We start from the raw sequence: 9,620 nt of genomic DNA, 5'->3' as shown, positions 1-9,620 counted from the left end.
TTTGCATCGGCTTTATCAACATCAACATCAACATATAGCTGTGAACTATAACAAAAAAGTGTACGTTAGTATTGAAAAATTATATTCAGCAACATATATTCTATCAGACCATTTTTTTCTCTTTTTGTCGTGCTGCGTAATTTATGCAACATTCATGTGTTCTGTTTGGTAAGCGGGGCAATACAAAACAGGTAGTTGTTACAGATTGTGATAAGTTTAAAATTAAATAAAGCAATATTTGCACAAATGAATGGTTTGCCTAGCTTGCCAACTAAGCAATCTAAATCATCAAACAACAAAATTAAAGGTTGGCCAAACTTTTCAATTGTCAAGCATACAAATCAAAAAAATTAAATTATTAAATTATTAAACTTTCCGAAAAACTCCCGAATGTAGTCAATGAACGCTACCGTTTGAAGATTGTAAGCAACCGAACGCTTAAGCAAAGCACACGGAAGCTTAGCCAGCAGAAAACGCAGTGAAGCTTATCTTGTGCGTTCGCCTCAACACATGGAACGCCAAGCTGGTAGAATCGTTATATACAATGTCAGATGATTAGCAAATTTTAGATTTGGGAACAGCTAAGCAGTAATGTACTGTTTTGCAAATCAGCTTCCCTGTTTATTTTTTTTTAATGTTTAGTTTAAAAAAAATATTTAAAGTGAAAATATCGTCATTTGAGAACAAAACAAAACATTATATTTTTATTACCTAATAATATTTAAAAAGCATTCTTCTGGATAGTCCTTATTACAATCAAATCTTTGCCATATACATAAAATCGATCACAAATGACAAATTAAAAATATGTTTGCATTGTTATAAGTAAAATGGCCTTTGTTTTAAAACCAAAATGTATGGACAATGTTTGATTCTAACACAAATACCCAATAATAAGTAATCGATGAAAGCTTTGAAAATATCTTGAAATCAATATTAAGAGATGTGGCTGGCCATATCAACTAGCGCAAAGGTCGAGAGGTCGAGCCCTGGAATGGCTTTGTAAGGTTTTAATAATGAGCGTTTGACACATAACATATTAAAAGGGGGGAGTATTAGGCTACTAATGTTTGTTTTTGTTTATTTTTTATATTGGCTAACTTCCATTCTACGCATAATTGTCCTATGTTCAAAGCGTTGCTCGCTCCCACGCATTTCCAGTCATAACCACTAGCATCCTATGTCCCTATTCATCTCAGTAAGAAAATGATCCAAAAAAATACTAAGTTGACTTCGTAGCTATCGGCCACTAATACTAGTACCAAACCAACCACTAGTGTCTTCCTTTTAATTACAAGGTTTTGTCGCCCTGGGGTGCTGTGTTTAAGGACGGCACGGAGCGATTATTATCACCCTTATTTATAATCCTCTTTCTATACAAAAGGTAGAAAGATATGAAATTTTTCTTAAAGATGATGTATCCTTAAAAGAAAAAAAACTAGGTGGGACAATTATGCATAGAAGGGCAAGGATTAGACAAACAGACTTGATGTTTTTTTTTTATGAATGTCCGAACAAACTACATAAATTACATGCGTGAAACGGCAGTATACATTGTGTCAAACTATCAAATACACAAAAAGTAAGAACACCGAGACAAAACAAAATCACAACAATCGGTGTAATCGTGCCATAGTATTTGGATCGCTTAGGGATGTTAAGCTAATCGTTTACATTGCTAATCAAATCATAACACCTTCTTATTAGGTATTATTCCACTTGCTTTACATATTACAGCCCTAATCCCCGTTGGTCGGTCAACCAGCAGGGTAAGTTCATTCACATCGCACCCGCCCGTCAGCTGGCCGGAAAGAATCGTGACCTGCTCAACGAGAGTTACTCATTCATCCAGAAAAAAAAAACCCAACACCAAACAGCTGCGACCTCCACCCTGAACCTCAACGCTGCGGTGCCGGTAGTTGTGTTAGAAGTTGCGGAGGTTGAGGTAGCGTTCTAATCCAGGTCAATAGCATTTCGATTGACTAAGAACCGCAAAGTCATTGGCATGGTATAGCGGACTCGGTTCCATTCATGCGCGAACCCACAGAACAGCTTAGAAGTTATGACACTCGTAACTGCGAGGTGGTTGCTCTCGGCAAGATCTCCTGCTAATTGCCTTTAGCATAAGGGTCTGTTTTCTAGAAACCGTCGCCGTTAGATAATACACACTCCTGGGCCTGCATGTAACCGCAGCTGCTTTTCAATTTTGCGTTTTAAAGTGGAGCAATTCTCTGGGAAATCAATGAGTGAGTACTTTAATCTAAGTGTTCTATTTGATTGAAACTGGTGCATACTTGCCAGTTGATCAAAGAATTCACCAGAGCGTCCAATTTCTTGCTAAAGTCGAATTGCTGGAGAACTGCACAGTGTGAACCTTGCAGTCCAGCAGCTGTCCGCGAGCCCATATGCTCGATTACGATCGAACATTAGCGCGCACTGAGCGCAAAACTAAGGTAAACATTGGCCAGAGGAGCCGAGTCTAATGGTGGCGATCGTTTGCGTGTACCTAGGCTGTTATTAAACAGAGGCAGTGCAGCGGGCTCACAAGTCGGTCATCGCAGCTGAAGATTGTTGACTATCCTCGGCGTTGGCCAAAAGCTGCTGCACAGCCTCACTCAATAGAGGCCCCCCTTTTTGTGGAATTCCTCGTTGTTGAGGGGCATGAAGCATTTGCTTTGGTGTGACGCGAGATATAATCCTCGACCAAAAGGAAAAGCTTTCAACGCGAAATTATTGACAGCTAAACAATCGCAACATTATCGATGATCTGCTACGGAACCATCACATTTGAGGTAAAGTGTTCCGATAATCGCACAATTGTAGTTCACAGGTTACGCAACTCTTTATACAAAATTGGGGTCAGAAATTATAGCCGAAACCATTAATCAAAAAGGCAAAAGGCTAAAACACTATGAATTATTTGATCTTTGCGAATAATCCAAAAACTAAACAAGTATTAAACGTGCAAAATGCACCACCACCAAGAAACGGCAGTTATTTGCATATATATTAGCAAAGCCATCATTACGACTGAGGTTAATTTCTCCAAATTGTACCCACGTAACTCTCGTATTGCCGGCACCACGGAAACCTAACCCAACTATGCCACTGCAGGTCGGACGGACGTTAAACAATTGTTTCATAACCAATGCGGATCATCAGCGTGAACCACAACAAACAAACAAAACTCAAGACGAGACGACGACGTGCGTGTGTACGTGCGCGCCGAACCAAGAGTACGCGCTCAAGTCTCAATGTCACTTTTGCACAGGCACCAAACCACACCAACTGCAAAGTAAACTGCTCGCGATCTGTCAGCCATGAACCAAACCACTCATTTGTGCGAGACTTGATAAACGTGCACGCACGCACGTGCGCGATACTCATGGTAGTACAAGGGATCGTCGATAAACACCGTGGTTTCCCGGGTGTTAGTCCCGGAATTTTGTTCAAATTAACCCTCTACTGACCAAATTTTTTTTTTTCGTTTTTTTTATTTTTCCCTTGTTTAGGTGGTTCTACGAAAAACTTTACTTTTCTTGTTTAATGTTTTTCTTATTTAATTTTAGTATTTTAATTTGCATTTATCTTGTTTAGTTTATGTTGGTTTTTGGTAGTATTTGGCCTATTTTACCATATTACATTTTGCCTATCTAATTTTTCATGTTTTTACAGTTACTTTTTCAAGTTTTTGCCAGTTTCCACATTTTCTGCTATAAAATGAAACCATTATCGTTGAAATTGTAAAAAAAATGCGTAGAGGCATAGTCTGGGACACTACAAAAATTACAGCATACTTCTTTTTACTTAAAATATAGGAAATGTTAGTAAAAAACGCAGTTGACCCCTAAAAAAATTACATTTGTAAAAACATTGTCAAAGTCACATAAAACAAGTCAAACTTCCAAACTTTTGATTGATGTATTTAAAATAACAAAAAAAATTATAATTAAAAATAAGCAAAAAATAAGAATTAAAGAATTAAAAATAAAAAAAAAATTCAGAATTTTAGTTTTTAAAATTTGAGGAAATACAGAATTTAATAATTAAAGAGTTTAAAAGCATAGAAAATTTACAATTAAAGAATTTATATGGTTTTGTTTTATTGATTGTTTTTGATTTTCGATTTTATTTTGTTTTACATTTTGACTTTTTAAATTCTTGAATTTTAAAGTTTTTTAAAAATATTAATTCCAGAATTTTTAGAGTTTTGAATTTAGGAGAAAAAAAATATTTAAATTTAGGCCATTTTTTTTATTTCGAGCATAAAAAATCTGGATTTTTAAATTTTTGGGTTAAATAATTATAAAAATTAAAAAAGGGTTTGATTTTTTGAATTTTAGAAACTTATAATTTTTAATGTTGGAGCTTTCATTTTTGATATTTTTATTTTTTCCTCAAGAAAGTTTAAGTTTAATAAAATGCCATTCTACGGGTTGAAGCCAATCTAAAATCAAAGGAAGAAAGCCAGCTTCTGATACGCCCAATCAATCCCAATATTTGGGATTTGACCACAGTACGCCCATCGGAATATGTCCTAAGAATCAATTTTGTCATTCAAATGTCTATAACTTCGGGAAAAGCTTGGATTATGATTCACAAGATTAAAAATTAAATGTATCCAGTAGAAGATGTTAAAAAAAAGTTGAGTGCAAGAACAATTTCATCAAAAACAATATCTTGTTGAACATTATTTCGACGTTTCTTATTATGAAATTACAAACAAACATTTTCGGAAGAACATTCAATTTTGTTTCAATAAAAACTTCTAAGAAATCGATGTTTTTGCACCTAAAACTAAATAAATTATCGTAATTCCTAATAATGTTTTTTTATAACTTGTAAGTCATTCTATCTCTCACAATTATTTTTTTATCACAATTGCTATCCGCGCGAAATCCGCGCCTGAGCAAATTTAGCCTGAAGATCCTTCCGTAACAACCCTGTAATATATTTTTTTTGTTAGGGTGTTACTTTTCTTTGATAAGCGATAAATCATTTGTTTCTGAAACAAAACTTGATCTTCAAATTTACAAGAACTTGTAGTTGAGAACTATTCAAGTGCTCTTCGTTATTGCGTAAATGACCATCCTAAATTGAGCAGTTTTTATTCAATCGTCACAAGTAAACTCATTAAACCAAACAGCTAACTGGGGCAAATTGTCTGGACTCCATTGACTAACCGCTGCACTTGAAGTACAAGCTTTTGGACACGCTCATTACAGGCGTACCGATTTTGAAATCGATTATCACTCGTGTACGCCCCCGTACACACGCGCGATATGTTGAATCATTTAAACGCATTAATTGTTGCACATTTTGTATTGATTTGCGTTCGACCGGCATCGAACAACCGCTCGAAAAAGTTATACAAAACACACCTCCTCGACTGCTCGGTACTAGAGAAGTAAATAAAAAAGCTAATCCAAGTCCTTAAGTACAATTTAAAATCCATTCACACCTGCTGCGCGGCCGGCGTGTTACGACTTCTGCTACTTCACAATAGTACACAAACATAATTGATCAAAACAGAGGTGTGCTCTTCTTGCTGTTCAGCAAAGCGGGTTGGAGGAGCCCATTAATTTGGCATGGCAGCGCCGCACATGACGAAGTGTAGCAATATGCAAAATATAACAATTCCAAGACTTCCAAAACCGATCCATGACGTGTTGCTGGTAATCGCGGGTTTGGCGTACGTGCCTTCGGTCATGCCCGCTCGGTTGTCACCCACCACAAGTTGACAAGAAGACAATTTCGGTCTGCGCGGTGACAAACCGCAAGTTTATGTTACGAAAAGGACGCACAAAGAGGGAGGAAAACCCAATGACTTACTTTCTTACCTAACAACTGCCGAAAAAAAAATTTCATACAGCAACAACGGATAGAATCATGTCGCAGCTGGCCGTCGTGTGCCGTTTGCAACATTCCAGCGAATCAACTGAGCTGAGCGCGCGCAAAGGCGACGAACCCGGGGCGCGTTCACGAATGACGAACGGCAAAGTTGCGAAACTTTTGGGCTCGCGACAACTGAAAGTGAACGTCTCCGAGTGGTCATCGGATGCACTCAGCACGAGAAACCCACGCATTGCTGCAGTTGGCATCTGCAGTAGATGCACGGTAAAAAAAATGCATGATTAAGATTTGTACGAATAATTTGAAGTATTTTAATACCAACTACATAAATAACATATCGCCCATCTAATTAAAAATTACATTCTAACATCATGCAACTTTTTAGTATGTGTCTCGCCGTGGAAGCGTCTAGAGCCAGAGAGACCTCCCGACGACGGGCTCCTCAGTACTATCCGCCGAGAGTATAGGTACTTTACGTACGTAACCTCCCAATAAGCTCAAGTCGGCCCGCCGAAGTTAGTCACTCGCAGTGGCACACTTTCCTCGAAAAAACTGTTTAACTCTGCTCGCGATTGCAGTCTTCGGTGGCTGCTGTACTCAGGAGAGTTTGGCAGAGGCACAGCTAGTGTTGCACATAGCGAATGCCTAGTCGCGCTGAGTTATGTCATGCGGTCATAACGTCATGATTCGAATTCCCGGACGCTTCGAAACCCGGACACTTCATCTTGTTTTATCAATTATTTTGATATAAGTTCGCATTATGAATGTCAAAACTGTGTTATTTGATGAATTCCAATATCAACTTTCATTTAAAGTTTGTTTGAACGCTGTAGTTAATGCCAAACAATTAAAAACAATAAAATTTTAAGTTTACCAAAAATGCGAAACATTTCACTTGACATATTTCATAGGCGTTCGAAGCACCGGGAAGGCAAAGCTGAAATTTATGGTTTTGATTTTCTTAAATTCTAGCAAATTTTTATATAAACTATCGATTGTTTTAATATTAACAGCTTATTTGAGACCTAAAGAATGCCATTCACTAACATTTCAGTCCAAATTTGTGCGATTCATAAGTAAAATTATGTGACGAATGACCTCTCTAGGTTAAAGTCACGTTAATAAAATAAACAACAACATAAGTAAAATCGAGTGTCCGGAATTCGAAGCAAAAGTGTCCGGATTTCGAATCAGCTTTTATCAGTGTCCGGGATTCGAAGCACAACAAGTCATTTTAATTTTAAAATTCTGATGAAAAATTGTTAAAAAAGTGGGTTGGGGCGCGGACTTGGTAATCTAAATATGACTATCGCCGGATTGATGTTATTTTTGGGGTGAGCAGACCTGATTTTTTTTCTTCAGTACACGTTTTTTGTGTACACGTTTTCTCATACAATATTACATGTTTTTTTCTCACAAAGGTGATGTGCATGCTTTTGCATGCGATTTTACCATCGGATTTTTTGCTGTGTATGCTACTAAGTGTCCGGAATTCGAATCATGACGTTACCTTTATGAATCTGCGCGCGCGCGAAGCAAGAGCACGTGGAGTATGGGTTTGAGCGTATTAGCGTGTTCAAATCAGCAGCGATCGCGCGCGCTCCGATTGTTTTGGGTTTAATTTTTGGGAAGATTAGTTTTGGATGAGCAGCAAATTCAACTTTTCAAATTAAAGACAGTCTTAAAATTCTTAAAATGTTTCAAGATTGTCTTTCAAACCATTTTAGTATGGAAAAATCTCGTATCTTTGGCAGTTTATAAATTTGATCCTATTTCGATTTTCCACATTTGTTTAAGTTTTGGTATGGTTCAAAGATCTTCTTGACAAGTTGTCATAACTTGTGAACCAGGTGTTTCTCAATACAAAAAATCCTGATCTTCTGACGATAAGAGTACTACAAATGTTGTTAATAAATGACAAGACGAAAGCTAGGCGTAATCTAACCTAAAGCTTTATCAGGATCCTTCGAAAGATTGGCTGCACTAGCGTTTGATTAGATTAGCTTAGATTAGATAAAATGTTGAAGAATCTTTCAATGACAATGAACAACAATGAATATTCTATTTGTTATGCAAATATTTCTGAAAGTCCTGATGGCTGATAAGACATTTTACGAACTAACTCGAGAAATATAACGAACTTGTTTAGAACAAGAAGACCAAAACAAACCCGTCAATAGTGCATGCTAACCATCGCTGAAATCAACATTACGTCACTCCCATAAGTGGGTCTCGTACATGGTCTACCAATTCTTCAACCGTTTCAGCTGGCAGCCCACAGTCGGCATTAGCTTTGCCTGCCCATCTAACATGCCCCCACCTGTGTGTGTGTGTGCAAGAGCTTTGTTTACATACACGCAAATGAGTGGCAATTACAAGCCGACAAGCCACAAAAAGGCGTCTCCTTATGATCGTTAAACGTAAACTGCCTCACGAAATGTCGGAGACTGTCCAAACAGACGACGAACCAGGAGAGATGAAGTTGAAGTAGACGGCATACAACTGTGCCAGTAGGCTACCGCTGTATACGGATCGATGCCGTTCCCTTCACCGGGTTCGGATCCTGGTCGAAACGACGTGACGTCGACGAGTTTCGCGCCAATTTTCCACCACGGTCACTTTGCGCAACGCAAAAACGCAACGCTGGCTCCACGGACTAAATCCGCCAAGATATCCCTCTCAGAACCTGTTTCCACCGATTCCAGCTGGCGAACGACGGCGACGCCAGTCTCAGGTAGCACTTAAACGAAAGGAATTACTTAACACAACCAGTCTGGCCAGTTCACAGGAGTTGTAGCGCGAGGGTGGGGATTTTAGACTTGACTCTCCTTTTGTTCGGACCAGAACTGCGAGTAAGGCCCAAGATCCACAGGTGCGGTGGTGCCGTACCCGGTTATGAAGACGGAGAAGAGCCTACTTCTACCAGCAATGCAATGCAAAGATGGTGGGATGACCAATGGAAAACATTATTGTTGACATTTCTGGCTTGCACGTTGTGCGAACACTCTTCACGGTCGCTTCCAATTGCATAAGATTAGCTTATTTGCAAGTATGATATCACCATTGTTTGACGGAAGAAATGATTTTGGGAGAGCTTTTCTTACACATTAATTCAGCAATAATGTGAAGTAACATTTAGATCTGTTTATTTGTAAGAGGCTCATTAAGGCGATCTGCTCACACAACCATATCATAAACCGACGGATGCAATGCCCCAAAAAGTGAATAATAAATAGCAAAACAGCAAAACAATAGCAAATGCCTCTCAACGAGTCAACGAAAAGTTTGAAGATCTGCCAACCCTGTATCATGTTTTGATCATTTAAGTCAGGCCTGCCCAACGTCCGGCCCGCTGGCCGGATCCGGCCCGTGAAGCCATTTCATCCGGCCCGCGACGGCTTTTCAAAATGGTTCTATGACCGGCCCTTCATAAAATATTCAATAAATTAATTGAGTGTATAAATAATATCTTGAGATCAATTTTTCAGATATTATAACCAAACAATTATTTGTTTATTTTGCTTTTGACAGACAATGTTACTAATTCAACGTTTGTTAGGATTATGCCTTTGTATTTGAAATGATTTTATTTCACATCGAAACATTCTTTATGTTTGAATTTAATTCTTATTATTTCAATATTGATGTTATAAGAATTAATTATTAAACTTGAAAAATATGCAAAAAGATTGCAAAAGACACTGAATTCTAATTTCTTAAAGTTTTGGCTGTTTTTATTTCTAATTCAATTGTTTCTTTTTTGAGGA

At 37.9% G+C, this 9,620-nt stretch overlaps 1 protein-coding gene across 6 annotated transcripts in view; it reads right to left on the bottom strand.

Moving 5' to 3' along the window:
* The window catches only part of LOC120425934 (flotillin-2), a 367,849-nt gene that overhangs the window by 145,028 nt on the left and 213,201 nt on the right, over positions 1–9,620 (bottom strand). The window lies entirely within an intron of this gene.

The sequence above is a fragment of the Culex pipiens genome, chromosome 3 (genome assembly GCF_016801865.2).
Source record: "Culex pipiens pallens isolate TS chromosome 3, TS_CPP_V2, whole genome shotgun sequence".
Classification (NCBI taxonomy): Eukaryota; Metazoa; Arthropoda; class Insecta; order Diptera; family Culicidae; genus Culex; species Culex pipiens.
This window is presented reverse-complemented; position numbering and strand designations above follow the sequence as displayed.